The sequence below is a fragment of the Pleurodeles waltl genome, chromosome 3_1 (assembly GCF_031143425.1).
Source record: "Pleurodeles waltl isolate 20211129_DDA chromosome 3_1, aPleWal1.hap1.20221129, whole genome shotgun sequence".
Classification (NCBI taxonomy): domain Eukaryota; kingdom Metazoa; phylum Chordata; class Amphibia; order Caudata; family Salamandridae; genus Pleurodeles; species Pleurodeles waltl.
Genome location: NC_090440.1, coordinates 1,094,505,763 through 1,094,522,582, shown reverse-complemented (window position 1 = coordinate 1,094,522,582; position 16,820 = coordinate 1,094,505,763). Strand labels below are relative to the sequence as shown.

Genomic DNA, 16,820 nt, shown 5'->3' with positions numbered 1-16,820 from the left:
TAATGCTTGTTTTGCACTGTTTTCTACAACTATGTGATCTTATAATTTATTCACGGCTCTTAAAGTAAACTGTGTTACCTTTTTGCCATTTTCTCTTTTTTATAACTGATATGTTGCACAATTATGTTATGGCGTTTTATTGTTTACTTTTATGGCTTCTAGCCGAAATAAAGTTACTATTTGATTTGATTCCGACTCGCAAATAGGAAGGGGTGTTCCCTTCCTATTTGCGACCGCATCACGATGTAGAGTTGCTTTGTGACCGCGAAAGCGGTCGCAAACCAACTCGCAGTTACCATCCACTTGAAGTGGATGGTAACTCATTCGCAAAGGGGAAGGGGTCCCCATGGGACCCCTTCCCCTTTGTGAATGCTCATAAAAATATTTTTTCAGAGCAGGCAGTGGTCTGATGGACCACTGCCTACTCTGAAAAAAACGAAACAAAAAGGTTTCGGTATTTTTTCTTTTTGCAGAGAAAAAAAAAACTGCTTTATTTAAAAGCAGTCACGGACATGGTGGTCTGCTGTCTCCAGCAGGCCACCATCCCTGTGAGTGCCTAGACTCGCTATGGGGTCGCAAACTGCGACCCACCTCATAAATATTCATGAGGTGGGTCTTTGCGGCCCCATAGCGAGTCGCAGAAGGTGTCTGAGACACCTTTCTGCATACCAGTTTGCGAGTTGCAATTTGCGAGTCGGAAGGACTCGCAATTTGCAAGTCGCAAATTGGTTTGTACCTACATCTGGCCCTAAATGGCTAGGAATGGAAAATGTCAACTTTTTAAAAGTAGCATTTTCAAAATTGTAATTTAAAATCTGACTTTATCATAAAAGAGGATTTGAAATTGCAATTCCAAAAGTACTAATCATGAACTGTTTACATGTTTACATTTGGCAATTATCTGGGAGAGGAAGGCCTTGCAATAGTGAAAAACAAATGTAAGAGTTTTTCACTACCAGGACATGTATAACTTAAAAGTACATGCCATGCTTCTTAAATATGTTGCACCCTGCCCTTTGGGCTGCTTGGGGCCTACCTTAGGGATGACATATGTCTTAGCAATGGAGGTTTGGGGCTAATACAAATAAAAGGGTTATTTTGCTAAGTCATCAACTGCAAATGCAGGCTGCAATGGTAGACCTGAGACATGTTTACAGGGCTACTTAAGTGGATAGCACGATCAGTGCTACAGACCCTCTAGTAGCATTTAATTTACTGACCCTTGGCTCAGGCAGTTCTACGTTACTAGGGACTTACAAGTATATTAAATATGCTAAATTGTAAGAAATCAATGTCACCATGTTTAAGGAGGAAGAACATACACTTTAGCACTGATTAACAGTGCTAAAGTACACAGAATCCGTAGGCCAACAAAAACGATATCAGAGAAATACAGACTTGTAAGGTAAAAAGTCTCACGGAAGACAGTTCGAATAGATAGCATGTAGGTACTCCATAAAATATTTAAATACATAGATAAAATTAGTAGAAGTCTGACCTTGCATCCAAACCACACCACAGATATTGACCAAAAAAGTGCTGGATTTTGACAAACACAGTTGCCTAATATATAAACCTTGACTCTTGTTTTCATCCTGCAGATGCAACATAAGAGTCGTAAACACTTTGGCCCATATTTATACTTTTTTAGCGCCACATTTGTGCCACTTTTTAATGCAAAAGCGGCGCAAACTTACAAAATACAATTGTATTTTGAACGTTTGTGCCGCTTTTGCATCAAAAAATGACATAAATGTGGCGCTAAAAAAGTATAAATATGGGCCTTTGTGCTAAAAGCAATTCTGCGCAGTGCATACTGAGTGACACGCCCACACCTGGCACTTTGAAGCACCCTGTGACATTTTAGGGAACAAGGTCCTGCTTGACTCCTGCTGCCTGGCAAGCCATTTGACAACGTAACACTATGAAGGGGTGAGAGGAGATGCTTTCCTGCCGAGCCTCCCACTAACTAAATAACTAACACTAGAGGACAGAAAGACAACCGGTGTAAGACAACCCCTAGGGGTAATCACCAGTGTGTAAAAAACAGCCCTCACCACAATTTGTGGTTTGCTTCATCATAGGGCCCTGCTACCACACTCGGAGAAATGCCCAATCGGAGTGTAGCAGAAAGGGTAGGGAGACATGAAAACACACATCAAACAAAGACAACAGAAAAATACGGGGACCAAAGATGAACGACAGAGAGTAAAACTGTCTCAGGCCAGTCACTCTATACAGTTTATTCCAGTGCCACCTGGGCAGGGTTAAAAATAATCAATGGTGGTGTTATCAGGAACTAATTACCTGTACACCCCAGTGACTGTGAAGGGTCAACATGTTTCGGCCGTTTTGATATTGCCACATAGGGTCACTCGGCATTCATCAGGACCTTCGTGCTGCCCCGTTAAATATATTCCCACTCTGTCCTTTGATCAGGATTCTAATCATCTGTGTATTTAGGAGAAGTTCTCCATGTGTTTACACACTCTCTGTTATCTGCAAAATAAAAACATATAAAAATACAGATAAACATATTTCCTGTCCCTTATATATCAGGGAGAGAGAGGTATCTACATTATTTATTTATTTTATATCCCATCCACCGTTTAGTGTTGGCTAGATATTTAAAGTGTGCACAAAGTTTCCCTATAATATTTATATATATATATAGGTGGTCATAATAAGTTGTAAAGGTCCCCCGTGAAATCTGGCCATCACCCAAGGTTCAGAAACCACACCAGACAGGTGGGTTGTTTAGAGGTAGTTAAATGATTCTGACTCACCAAGTTTTCATTATTACTCGCATTTATCAGCGCCAGGTGGGAGCACCACCCTGTAGTCACACACTGCATAGAGATAAACACATTGTTATTCAGTGCAGGAAATAGTTGTATTTTATGATATAAAGACGTGTATCAAAGGCATTCTTATTCCGCCCGCCGACCCTCGCAGGTCCCGTTCATGCCCTTACATACTCAGTATGGTATATCGAAGGACCAGGTGTCAAGAGGGAGACTGCCGTGGTGTGTACAATTGACCTCGTCTCTCTCTTGTACCAAAATGACCGGCTCTCATTCAGGCACCCCCGTGCCCACCTCATCTGTATACTTGGAGCATCTAATTCCACTTTCCGACTCAAAAGGGTCCTTCTCATGTTCTCAAATACCCGAGCCTTATCTCAAATTGCCGGGTGTAATATGCGTTACACCAAGAACTGTGGGATCGCATCCGAACCTCTATTGTGCCGGTAAAAAACGGCCTTCACTCTGGGACCCAACCCCCTCCTCCTTACTTCATCAAGGGTCCAGTGCTGCCAATGGAACGCTCCCCGGCTCCGTGTAGGAATTCGAGGTGGAGCAGAGACTCATTCAAAAACTATTCTGTGGTGATGTCACTCCCATCAACCCCAGCAGTCAACTGGAGGCGTACCTAAAAAGAAAGAAACATGGTCCAAGGCTGGCGGCCATATTGGGGGAAGCGGAAACTCATTAAAATTCTATTCTATGGTGATCTTACTCCCATCACTCCCAGCAAAAAGCTGGAGTGTTTTTTTAAAAACATGGTTAATGGCAGCAACCATATTCGGGAAAGTATCTCCCTTTCTTAAAGTAAATGAAGGGAAAATCACATATCAAAGTTACAGAGGGATGTTGTAGGTTTTTTTTTTGGTAAAGAGGATTATTATTGGCAAACACATTGGGAAATACAACCCCCTTAGTTTTCGAGCGACAGCGACGTCGTCAATGTCGTCGCACCAGGACGTTAACCGAGGTGAATGAGAACACATATCTAAATTTTGTTCAAGTGTAAGTCAGCACAAAATGTCATCTATTCGCACCCTATTAGAGTGTAACGCTAGATATTATTCAATTGAATCCATTGTACATCATCATTCAACCCGTGAATGGAACTTTGAATACAATAAATCTATCATTGTTCGTGGTTAAACAGGAAGTCCCCCATATTAACACCACTAGTTGGTGTCGATGGTTTGTCTAGTATAGTCCAGCTCAGATCGTCTATTTTGTGAGCCTTTTCAATAAAGTGCACTGTCATTTTGGTGTTGTTTTTTTTGCACCTGATGTTACTCCTATGCTCCATGATCCTGATTTTGGCTTTGCAAGTTGTCATCCCCACATAAGGGAGCTTACATGGACACCATATCAGATATATAACATTATCCGTGTTACAGTTAGTATGTTTCATCTGTATCCATGGTCTAGCTAAACCTATGTCAATTGTCTTGGTATTCTTTGTGAGAAGGCACACCCTACAAGAACCACACTTTGTGTGTCCCCTCACTGGCGGTATATCACCCCTCATGGGATTGCTGGTCACAGTCCGATGTTGTGGCCTAGTGTGAACCAATAAATTGCGTAAATTTGCACTTTTCTTAAAGGAAACATTGGTTTCTCTATATTCAGACAGTCACTATTGAGAATTCGCCAATTCTTATTGATGATGCTTTGAATTCTATTTGAGGCTGTGTTGAAAGTAATTACATAGATGGGTCGTTCATTAGGAACTCTACTCTTCTCATCTAGGAGGGTCTCCCTATCACAATTACTGGCTCTTTTCTGGGCTCTTTGAATTATTTTCAGTGGGTAGTCTCGTTGTAACAGCTTCATTTCAAGGGCTTCCGATTCCCTCTTAAAGTCTCTTATTTCAGAGCAGTTTCTCCTAATACAGGAGAATTGGCCATAAGGTAAATTTTCTCTTAAGGCTTTAGGATGGAAACTTTTAAAAGACAAAAGACCATTTCTATCTGTTGGTTTATGATAGACCTTGGTGGTCAGTCGTCCTTCATCCGGTCTAATTTCTAAATCTAGGAACGGCAAGGACTCCTTAGTAATTGTGGCTGTGAACAGGAGAAGTGGGTCCCGTTCATTGAGCCACTGAATGAATTTGTCCACATATTGTCTGTCCCTTCTCCAAACCAAGAGGACATCATTTATGAACCGATGCCACAGTCTGATAGAGTTTTGCCATGGTTGATCATTCTGAAAAATGCATTTTTGTTCGAAGTCAGCCACATACAAACATGCTAGGCTCGGTGCAAAGGTGCTACCCATTGATGTACCGTGGGTCCGTAGGTAAATTGTTCCCTCATATTCCAAAAACTTTTTCATAAGGGCCAAACATGCCAAATTAAGAATAAATGTCCTCGGTGTGTTGTAATGCCAATTCTGTTGATCTAGAGTATCCTCAATAACCCTCAGTATCTCTGCCTGGGGGATATTGGTGTACAAAGATTCAATGTCTAGCCCCAATAGGAAGTCTTGTTCTTTATCAAAGTCCATATTTTGGATCATATTTAGCACATCTCGTGTGTCTTTCACATAAGAGGAACTCTTTCATACTAATGGTTTAAAAAAAAGTCACAAAATTGTGACAAAGGTTCAAGTATAGATCCAATCCCAGAAACTATGGGTCGGCCCGGGGGAGGTCTATTGGGCTTATGAACTTTTGGCAAAATGTAGAAGTATGGAGTCACTAGTCTATTGTTGCATAGGAAGCTCCCTTCCTTGTTTGTCACCCACCCATTGTTAATTGCTTCTTCCACCAGGATTTTGATCTCCCTTTGGATATCCTTAGTGGGATCAAAACTCAATATTTTATAATTACGGTTATTAGAGAGGAGCCGTATGTACTTTTGACGGTATGCCTCGCTATTGAGGATTACAATTGCTCCACCCTTGTCTGCTGGTTTTATAATAATATCTGGATTGGAGTTAAGTTCTTTCAATGCCTCTTTTTCGGGTCTAGACAAATTCATGAAGGTGTGGTTATTCTCCTTACCGAGATCCTCTATCTCTTTTGTCACTGCCTTTTCAAACACTGTGACGTCTTGTGGAAGTTGAGCCAAGGTGGGGGTAAATGTTGATTTGGGTCGGAAATTAGTGTCTCCCTGTGGTTGAGGTATGTCCTCATTACCATCAAAGAATATCCTGAGACGGATACGTCTAAAGAACTCAGCTAACTCCTGTCTCAATTTAAAGTTGCCATCCTATTTATAGGAACAAAACCAAGTCCTCTGTTGAGAACTTGCCCCTGTGCTGCTGTAAGGACAGTGTCGGACAAATTCATGATCAGGTCTAATCTTTGCTGGTCCCCGGTAGAACTCCCGGGACATGCTCCTTGTCACCCATTTATTCAGATCTTCCCATTGTACCCTGGGGCCAGCTTTTTGTCTGGCTCTTCCTCTTGTCCTGCCCCGCGCTAAAAAAGCATGATTACCTTGTTGGAACAGATAGGGTGGATAGGTGTGTATTGGAGGAAAATAGGGTGGCCATCCAAAACCATGACCCAACCCTGGGGGTTGTGGGGGTGGAAAATTTCCATGGGTTTCTGTATACTCCCTCTGAATGAATCTCCCTCTACCTCTTCCCCTACGTCGGGGTCTGTAGCCCCAACTACTGTCATCACTCCCTGAACTGGAAGGGTCATCCTCTTTCTCACTTTGCCTGGAGCCCGTCTTGTTCTCTAGTTCCTTTTGTTTAACATACTCGTCTGTAATATATGGATAAACTCTCTCCTTAGAAAACTTTTTCAAGTCCTTCTGAAGTTTATTGATTTTAGATTGCATTAAGAAATCTTTGTACTCTGCTACTTCCTTATTGGTTTCGTCCAGTTTCTTTTTGAACATGATGATTTGTGTCTTGAAGGATTGTTCACTCATTTGGATTTGAATTAACAACGTGTCTGAGATTGTTTTGGCAGTGTTAATGATTAAAATATTAACCAGTCCCTGGTACATTTCCAAGCAATGAGTTACCAATCCCCCCTAAATTGTGGTTCCTCCAAAAAGATTAAAGGTTCATTGGTGACCAATAAACCCCTAGGAGCTGCATTCGCTCTCAGGTATTCCGTGAGGATGGCTCGATGTAGGATCGTCTTTACCTGTGTTTTCTTCAGATCAATTAAAGTGTCCCAACCTTCTGTTTGGGTCAGAACCTGGGTGATGGTAGTGTCTCCTAGTAGAGAGGGGCCAGATAAAATCAAAGCCACAGATTTGTCACTATAAGATAAACCCTGTTCATCCATTCTGGTGGCTGAGTTTCCCTCACTGTAGAGCTAATCTTCCTCCTTCTGGCGGAGATAAACCCACCACCTGTTCAGATCAAACCCCTACGGCTCAGCGGCCGTTCTATTGCAACGTAACACTAAGAAGGGGTGAGAGGAGATGCTTTCCTGCCCGGCCTCCCACTAACTAAATATCTAACACTAGAGGACAGAAAGACAACCAGTGTAAGACACCCCCTAGGGGTGATCACCAGTGTGTAAAAAACAGCCCTCACCCACAATTTGTGGCATGCTTCATCATAGGGCCCTGCTACCAGAAATCCAAGAAATGCCCAATCGGAATGGAGAAGAAAGGGTAGGGAGACATGAAAACACATATCAAACAAAGACAACAGAAAAATACGGGGACCAAAGAGGAACAACAGAGACTAAAACTGTCTCAGGCCAGTCACTCTATAAAATTTATTCCAGTGCTGCCTGGGCAGGGTTAAAAATAATCAATGGTGGTGTTACCAGGTTCTGTTAGAAATGGGGTCTTTGGTTACCCCCGGTTCAAGCAAGGACCCTCACTCTAGTCAGGGTAAAAGAGAATCACCCTCATCTAACCCCTGATTACCCCCTTGGTAGCTTGGCAGAGTAGTAGGCTTAACTTTAGAGCGCTAGGTGTAAAGTATTTGTACCAACACACACAATAACTTAATGAAAACACTATGAAATTACATAACACCAGTTTAGAAAAATAGGAAATATTTATCTAAACAAAACAAGACCAAAACGACAAACATCCGACATACACAAGTCAAGTTATGAATTTTTAAAGATTAAACTAAAAAATAGCGCTTAGAAACACAAAATGCTTCGATCAGGTGTTAACACGGCGTCGTGACAGAGTCGTTCCCAACCAGCCGACACCAGCGGCGCCGGATACGGAGTCGCGTAGACCCCCAAGTACAGTACCTGTGGTGAAGAGTGAAAACAAGTCGATGCGCGAAGTCGTGGATTGCGGCATCAGTGTGAAACATTGAATCCGCCCACTTCGAGCGGCGTCAGTCACGACGTGGTGCGGCGACTTCCACGGAGTCACATACTTCAGCGGGACTGCAGCAGCGTCGGGCCCGCGAAGGTCGTTGCGTTCCAGCAAAGATCACTGAGTCAGTTGCAGGCGGCGTCACCGGATTCAGCAGCGGCATCAGTCCGAAGTCATCCAAAGTTGATTTCCTTGGATTTCCACCCGCTTTCCTTTCAAGGGCCCAGGGACTGAATAGGGCACCACTTGTCGGAGCAGGAGTCTCTCCAGAGACTCCAGGTGTTGGCAGAAAGAAGTCTTTGCTGTCCCTGAGATTTCAAACAACAGGAGGCAAGCTCTAAATCAAGCCCTTGGAGATTTCTTCACAGGATGGAAGGCACACAAAGTCCGGTCTTTGCCCTCTTACTCTGGCAGAAGCAGCAACTGCAGGATAGCTCCACAAAGCACAGTCACAGGCAGGGCAGCACTTCTCCTCAGCTCTTTAGCTCTTCTCCAGGCAGAGATTCCTCATGTTTCCAGAAGTGTTCTAAAGTCTGTGGTTTTGGGTGCCCTTCTTATACCCAATTTCTCCTTTGAGGTAGGCCTAGTTCAAAGTAAAGTCTCTTTTGAATGCGAAAACCTGCCTTGCCCAGGCCAGGCTCCAGACACTCACTAGGGGGTCGGAGACTGCATTGTGTGAGGACAGGCACAGCCCTTTCAGGAGTAAGTGACAACTCTTCCCCTCCCTCCTAGCACAGATGTCTCATCAGGAAATGCAGACTACACCCCAGCTCCTTTTGTGTCACTGTCTAGTGTGAGGTGCAACCAGCCCAACTGTCAAGCTGACCCAGACAGGGAATCCACAAACAGGCAGAGTCACAGAAATGGTATCAGCAGGAAAATGCTCACTTTCTAAAAGTGACATTTTCAAACACACAATCTTAAAATCCACTTTACTAATAGATATATTTTTTAATTGTGAGCTCAGAGACCCCAAACTCCACATGTCCATCCGTTCCCAAAGGGAATCTACACTTTAATCAGATTTAAAGGTAGCCCCATGTTAACCTATGAGAGGGACAGGCCTTGCAACAGTGAAAAACGAATTAAGCAATATTTCACTGTCAGGACATATAAAACACATTACTATATGTCCTACCTTAACCATACACTGCACCCTGCCCTTGGGGCTACCTAGGGCCTACCTTAGGGGTGCCTTACATGTAACAAAAGGGACGGTTTGGGTCTGGCAAGTGGGTACACTTGCCAAGTCTAATTTACAGTTAAAACTGCACACACAGACACTGCAGTGGCAGGTCTGAGACATGATTACAGAGCTACTTATGTGGGTGGCACAACCAGTGCTGCAGGCCCACTAGTAGCATTTGATCTACAGGCCCTGGCACCTCTAGAGCACTTTACTAGGGACTTACTAGAAAATCAAATATGCCAATCATGGATAAACCAATTACATACAATTTTACACAGAGAGCATATGCACTTTAGCACAGGTTAGCAGTGGTAAAGTGCTCAGAGTTCAAAAGCCAACAGCAACAGGTCAGAAAAAATAGGAGGAAGGAGGCAAAAAGATTAGGGATGACCCTGCATAAGCAAAAAAGTCCAACAGGAACTAATTACCTGTACACCCCAGTGCCTGTGAAGGGTCAACATGTTTCGGCCGCTTTGATATTGCCACATAGGGTCACTCGGCCTTCATCAGGATCTTCGTCCTGCCCCGTTACACATATTCCCCTACCTGTCCTTTGATCAGGATTCTAATCATCTGTGTATTTAGGAGAAATTCTCCATGTGCATACACACTCTCTGTTATTTGCAAAATACAAACATATAAAAATACAGATAAACATATTTCCTGTCCCTTATACATTAGGGAGAAAGAGGTATCTAAATTCTTTATTTATTTTATATCCCATCCACCATTTAGTGTTGGCTAGTTATTTAAAGTGTGCACATGGTTCCCTATAATATTTGTATATATATATAGGTGGTCAAAACAAGTTTTAAAGGTCCCCCGTGAAATCTGCCCATCACCCAAGGTTCAGAAACCACACCAGACAGGTGTGTTATTTAGAGGTAGTTAAATGATTCTGACTCACCGAGTTTTCATTATTACTCACATTTATCAGCGCCGGGTGGGGGCACCACCCTGTAGTCACACACTGCACAAAGATAAACACATCTTCTTCATTCATTGCAGGAAATAGTTGTATTTTATGATAAAAAGACGTGTATCAAAGGCATTCTTATTCCGCCCGCCGACCCTCGCGGGTCCCGTTCATGCCCTTACATACTCAGTATGGTATATCGAAGGACCGGGTGTCAAGAGGGAGACTGCCGTGGTCTGTACAACTGAGCTCGTCCCTCTCTTGTACCGGAAATGACCGGCTCTCATTCAGGCATCCCCGTGCCTACCTCATCCGTATACTAGGAGCATCTAATTCCACTTTCCGACTCAAAAGGGTCCTTCTCATGTTCTCAAATACCCAAGCCTTATCTCAAATGGCCGGGTGTAATATGCGTTACACCAAGAACTGTGGGATCGCATCCGAACCTCTTCACTCTGGGACCCAACCCCCTCCTCCTTACTTCATCAAGGGTCTAGTGCTGCCAATCGACTGCTTCCCGGCTCCGTGTAGGAATTCTAGGTTGAGCGGAGACTCGTTAAAAAACTATTCTGTGGTGATGTCACTCCCATCAACCCCAGCAGTCAACTGGAGGCGTACCTAAAAAGAAAGAAACATGGTCCAAGGCTGGCGGCAATGTTGGGGAAAGCGGAAACTCGTTCAAATTCTATTCTACGGTGATCTTACTCCCATCACACCCAGCAAAAAGCTGGAGTGGTTTTTATAAAACATGGTTAATGGCAGCAACCATATTCGTGGAAGTACCTCCTTTACTTAAAGTAAATGAAGGTAAAGTCACATATCAAAGTTACGGAGGGATGTTGTAGGGTTTTTTTTTTGGTAAAGAGGATTATTATTGGCAATCACGTTGGGAAAGACAACCCCCTTAGTTTTCGAGTGACAGCGATGTTGTTGATGTCGTCACATCAGGACGTTAACTGAGGTGAATGAGGACACATATCTAAATTTTGTTCAAGTATCAGTCAGTACAAAATGTCATCTATTTGGCCCCTATTAGAGTGTAATGCTAGAAATTATTCAATTGAATCCATTGTACATCATCATTCAACCCATGAATGGAACTTTGAATACGATAAATCCATTGTTGTTCGTGGTTAAACAGGAAGTCCCCCATATTATCACCACTAGTTGGTGGCGTTGGTTTGTCTAGTATAGTCCAGCTCAGATCGTCTATTTTGTGAGCCTTTTCAATAAAGTGCGCTGTCATTTTGGTGTTGGATTTTTGCACCTGATGTTACTCCTATGCTCCATGATCCTGATTTTGACTTTGCGAGTCGTCATCCCCACATAAGGGAGCTTACACTTACACCATATCAGATATATAACATTGTCCGTGTTACAGTTAGTATGTTTCATCTGTATCCATGGTCTAGCTAAACCCACATGAATTGTCTTGGTATTCTTTGTGAGATGGCACATACTACAAGAACCACACTTTTTGTGTCCCCTCACTGGTGGTATATCACCCCCGTTTACACACTGGTGATTACCCCTAGGGGGTGTCTGACACCGGTTGTCTTTCTGTCCTCTAGTGTAAGCCATTTGACAAGCCATTTTTTATTTTTCTTTCAGTTTGTGATCTACTGCTTAGTAATTTTGATGGCCTGGAAGGTTCTGGAGACAGTTTTAAAGAACATAAATGGAAAATGGAGTAAGTGGCTAGATGATTTTTATACTTAATTATCTTGTCTTGCGTGTAGAAATGTAATTAGGTCTGGTAGACATCATAGCCTAATTTTAGACCTGACAGCCTTAGGGTGGTCACCCCCAACATTTTGCCTGCCTCCCTCCACTTTTTGACACTGTTTTTGCTGGTTTCAGGACTCTGCGCACTTTACCACTGCTAACCAGTGCTAAAGCCATTAAAACATGGTAACATTGGTTCATAACCAATCGGCATATTTGATCTACTTGTAAGTCCCTAGTAAAGTGCACTACATGTGCCCAGGGCCTGTAGATTGAATGTTACTAGTGGGCCAGCAGTACTGATTGTGCCAACCACATAAGTAGACCCTTAACCATGTCTCAGGCCTGCCTTTGCACTTCGACTTTGCATTTAAAAGTACTTGCCAAGCCTTAAACTCCCCTTTTTCTACATAAAAGTCACCCCTAAGGTAGGCCCTAGGTAACCCAGAGGACAGGGTGCTGTGTAGGCAAAATGCAGGATATATATCTGTGTGTTTTATATGTCCTGGTTGTGGAAAGCTCCTCAATTCATGTTCCACTACTGTGAGGCCTGCTCCTTTCATAGGATAACATTAGGCCTACCCTCATAAACTGTTTGAGTGGTAAAATTAGAAAGGGGTAAACAGATCATATTTAGTATGGCCAGAATGGTAGTACAAACTCCTGCTGACTGGTGAGGTTGGATTGAATATTACTATTTAGGAAATGCTACTTTTGGAATGTGAGCATTTCTCTGTACTTAAATCTGTCTGTGCCTTAGAGTCTGTCTCCAATCCACATCTGGGCTGGGCTGGTTCACAGCTCCCTTGTGCATTTCACCCAAACAACCACAAACACCTGATGCTTAGTCACACCTGCACACATCTGCATACTGAATGGGTCTTCCTGCACTGGAAGGGTGGCCTGCCCTCACACAAAGGACTGCCAAACCCCCTACTGGGACCCTGGCAGACAGGGCTGTACTGAAAGGGGACCTTGTGCACTTCAAACCACTCTTTGACGTCTTCCCCACTTCAAAGGCACTCGTGGGTATATAAACTGGGACCCTGGCCCTACCAAATCAGACACTTCTGGAGAAAGACACTCTGCACCAAAACCTGCTACCTGCCAAGATAAGCTGTCTGGCTGCCCAAAGGACTCTCCTGGACTGCTTTGCTTTAAGGGACTGCTGCCTTGCTGTTGCCCTGCTGCATTACTGGCCTCTGGCTCTGCTGAGTAGTGCTCTCCAAGGGCTTGGATTGAGACTGCATCCTGTTCCTGAAGTTTCAGGGCCAAAAAGACTTCATCTCTGCAAAGAAACTCCTTGTGTGGCAAACATCGATGCACAGTCTGTCGGAATCGACACACAGAGGTGAGAAAATCCCTGCATTGCTGAACTGGAAAAACGCGCCCGGCTACCCGAGTGGAGATCGACGTAGCGCCAATGCTGAGACTGGCACTTCTACTCACAGCCCACCAGATCGACGCATCACCGAGCTGGGACGACGCAGCCCGACTTCCTGCAAGAGGAATCGACACAGCACCAGCCGTGCGACAGAAATTCCGCCGCATCACCCACCGGATCATCCCCACAGCTGTGACTTCGTCCCGAACGGCCAGGATTTCCATGCATCGTCCCTGGGCGTCAAAAGACCCCGCAACGCAAAGAGGATTTAAGCCTGCACGCCGGAATTCGACACAAAGCCCTAGCTGTGTGGAAAAGAATCGACGCATTGTCTATGTGCGCCCGGAAATCCAACGCACACCTACCTTTTTCAACACTTCTCCTCCTCTGAAGTCTTCATGCATGTAATTTTGACGCAAACTAGGTACTTTGTGGTGGCAAAAGACAATTGTTGCTTTTAAGAACTAAAGACTCTTCTTATCATTACAAAAGTGATATTTCAATTTGTGATTATCAAATCTTGATAGTTTTGACCTTAATTTAATCTGATAAATATCTTATATTTCTCTAAACCTGTGGTGTCTTTTTGTAGTGTTCTCACTGTGTTATTGCATGATTTATTGCACAAATACTTTACACATTGCCTTCTACGTTAAGCCTGACTGCTCAGTTCCAAGCTACCATAGGGTGGGCACAGGATCATTTGGATTGTGTGTGACTTACCCTGACTAGGATTGTGATCCCTATTTGGACAAGGGTGAATACCTCTGCCAGCTACAGACCCTATTTCTTACGCCTAAGGTTTTCCTTTAGCAATTAGCAAAATTGTGGAAATACACATTTATTTATGCTACCATCAAACAATCATTCACTAAGATATATAATCTAGGAGGGAGTTTCTAATTATTTAATTATAATCTACTCAATACAAATGCAAGGACATCTCTATTTTAGTGGGACCTATCCCTAAATCTCAGTTATAAAGACATGAGATCTCTCTTAGTTGACAATATCAACAAACCAACCATATAGGACGTTACAAATTCAACAAAAATAGTTATTACTCTTGCACATTCTTTCAGGTCTACTTTTAAGCTTAGATCTTGTCAAATCATAATGTAACTGATTGCAAATACAAACACAATGATATACCGGATCTAGCAAATGGACAACAATATTTAAAATATGTAGAATAGCCAGGTGTCACAGGAATTATGCGCGTGTGCAGCAACAGGGATTTTCGCATAATCAAAGATTTGCACATTTGTCATACAATCCGTCATCTGCCGCATAATCAGCAGATTTTAACATAAAACATTTTCTTTCTAGCTTAAACGCTTCAAATGTTACTAAAAATGCAGCAACACGTGTTTACACACACAAAATTAAATGTGATAATTAAAAGAATATAGCAATGAAGTCAGTGCTTCATTTGGATAGTGGCAATATATACTGATGGCACATTCATTGCAGGTTAACTAGCTTATATTTATGACTGACAAAGGTAGGTACAATCAATATGTTGAGTTTTAAACAACAAATCTCGAATTTTGTCTTTCTAAATGACTTTCAATTATTTATGCAGGCCTCATACATGGAATGGAAGCGGGGTATCTGCAGTCTTGTTTGACTGTCAGAAACAAAATTCAGAATCTTAATAATAGTAAAGGAAACATTGTTTGATTCCCATGCCAATTTATACTACCCAAATTATTGATAGTAGTAATCTCTTCCTTGGTCGAGATTCCGGCTTGTCTTTTAACACACCAATATGGTCACGAGTACTTCCAGTTGCTTGCTGTGGTGTACCAATACCAAACAACAACACTCAAAGATCCTGATCCAAAAGAAAAAAGCAAAAAGGCTTTGCAATGAAAGTATCATGATGTATACAATGGCACAGAAAAATAGAGTGAACAGTGGTGTTTTTGCCAGTGCTAAAGTGCAGTTGCTGATTAATCCAGCTCATACTTGTGCTCAAAATTTAATTTTTAAACCAAGTTCTTTCCACCTACTAGAAGGGGTTCTTGTGTTCATTCCTTCAGTCTGTTCTGTGGTCTGCTGTGAAATGGTACTATTGTTTGCAGGAGTTCTTTTGTGTCACTGGAATCTTGTCTCTCTACTGCAGAGATAATCAAATTACAGCCTGGGGGACGCATGCAGGCCTCCTGACCTTTACATGCAGCCCCGTGGTTAGCAGCAGCACTTAGCTGGTTAATGGACTCAGCATTAACATTGAAAATATACCAAATAAACAGGTTGCCTTTATTTAAAGGTCAATTTACGTTAAATAATGGAATGGTATCTAGATGTCCTGCACCAGTTAACTTTAGGGGCATCTTCATTTTTGAAGATATCTTGCAGCAAAAGTGTAAAACTATGGTAAAGTCTCTACAAAATTCAAAAAGTGTACTTCATTACACAAGCATAACCGTTTCACCTTAGTATATCAGATTATATCAGTGCTTTGAGAAGTATTTTTCATAACATGATCAAATTCAGAAACATTATGGGGGTCATTCTGACCCTGGCGGTCTGAGACCGCCAGGGCAAAAATGACTGAAAGCACCGCCAACAGGCTGGCGGTGCTTACATCCCTATTCTGACCGCGGCGGTACAGCCGCGGTCGCACCGCCAGGGCCGGCGTTTTTCCGCCGTTTATACCCGAGCGGTGATAATCCGCCAGGGCAGCGCTGCAAGCAGCGCTGCCCTGGGGATTATGACCCCCTTACCGCCAGCCTGTTTCTGGCGGTTTGCACCGCCAGGAAGAGGCTGGCGGTAAGGGGTGTCCAGGGGCCCCCTAACAGGGCCCCGGCCAGCTTTTCACTGTCTGCATAGCAGACAGTGAAAAGCGCGACGGGTGCAACTGCACCCGTCGCACGGCTGCAACACCGCCGGATCCATTAGGAGCCGGCTCCTGTGTTGCGGCCTCATTCCCGCTGGGCCGGCGGGCGCAAACTTGGTTTGCGCCCGCCGGCCCAGCGGGAATGTCGGAATGGGGACCGCAGGAGTGCGCCCGCATTGGCGGCCGCATGGCGGTTTCCACCTGGCGGGCGGCAGTAGCCGCCCGCCAAGGTCGGAATGACCCCCTATATCTTCACACCCACTCTGACAGCAATTCCAATAGTTAAGTCAGAGGCAAATCAGTTGTTCTGTGCACTCTTTGGGTGGCCTCGGTTCCTATTATACATGAACAGCATTATAGTTCATAAAAACACAGGAGAAGGTTCCATACAGCACACATCCAGAAATCATGTATTTTGAGGTCCTCTCATATAAAAAGATAATGAAGAAAAGGGAGGAAAACTGAAATAAAACAATTTTCTAGGATCTGGGGGATTAATCCCAGGTGTTCTTGTTTCACATTGTGCAGTTCCACAACTTGATGTACATGCTTCCATTCTCCTATACCCACCTTACTGAAACCCCCAAATTGGGGACCCCTCCCCCCCAGCAACCGCCTCCTGACTGCCACTCTGTTAGCTTCAATGCGGTCTCTTCTCACATCACATACACACTTTGTGACCCCTTGGAAAATGTCTGGACTACCCAT

General features: G+C 43.5%; 1 protein-coding gene across 3 annotated transcripts in view; it reads right to left on the bottom strand.

The window, feature by feature from the left end:
* Positions 1-16,820, bottom strand: part of ANKK1 (ankyrin repeat and kinase domain containing 1) — a 203,240-nt gene that overhangs the window by 174,208 nt on the left and 12,212 nt on the right. The window contains exon 1 of one of the 3 annotated variants that reach the window (XM_069224375.1): positions 2,308-2,490. The exons of the other annotated variants lie outside the window; for them this stretch is intronic. The gene's annotated coding sequence lies outside the window, so the exon portion shown is untranslated. Of the gene's footprint in view, positions 1-2,307; positions 2,491-16,820 lie in introns of those variants that run through there. 3 annotated transcript variants of the gene reach the window in all.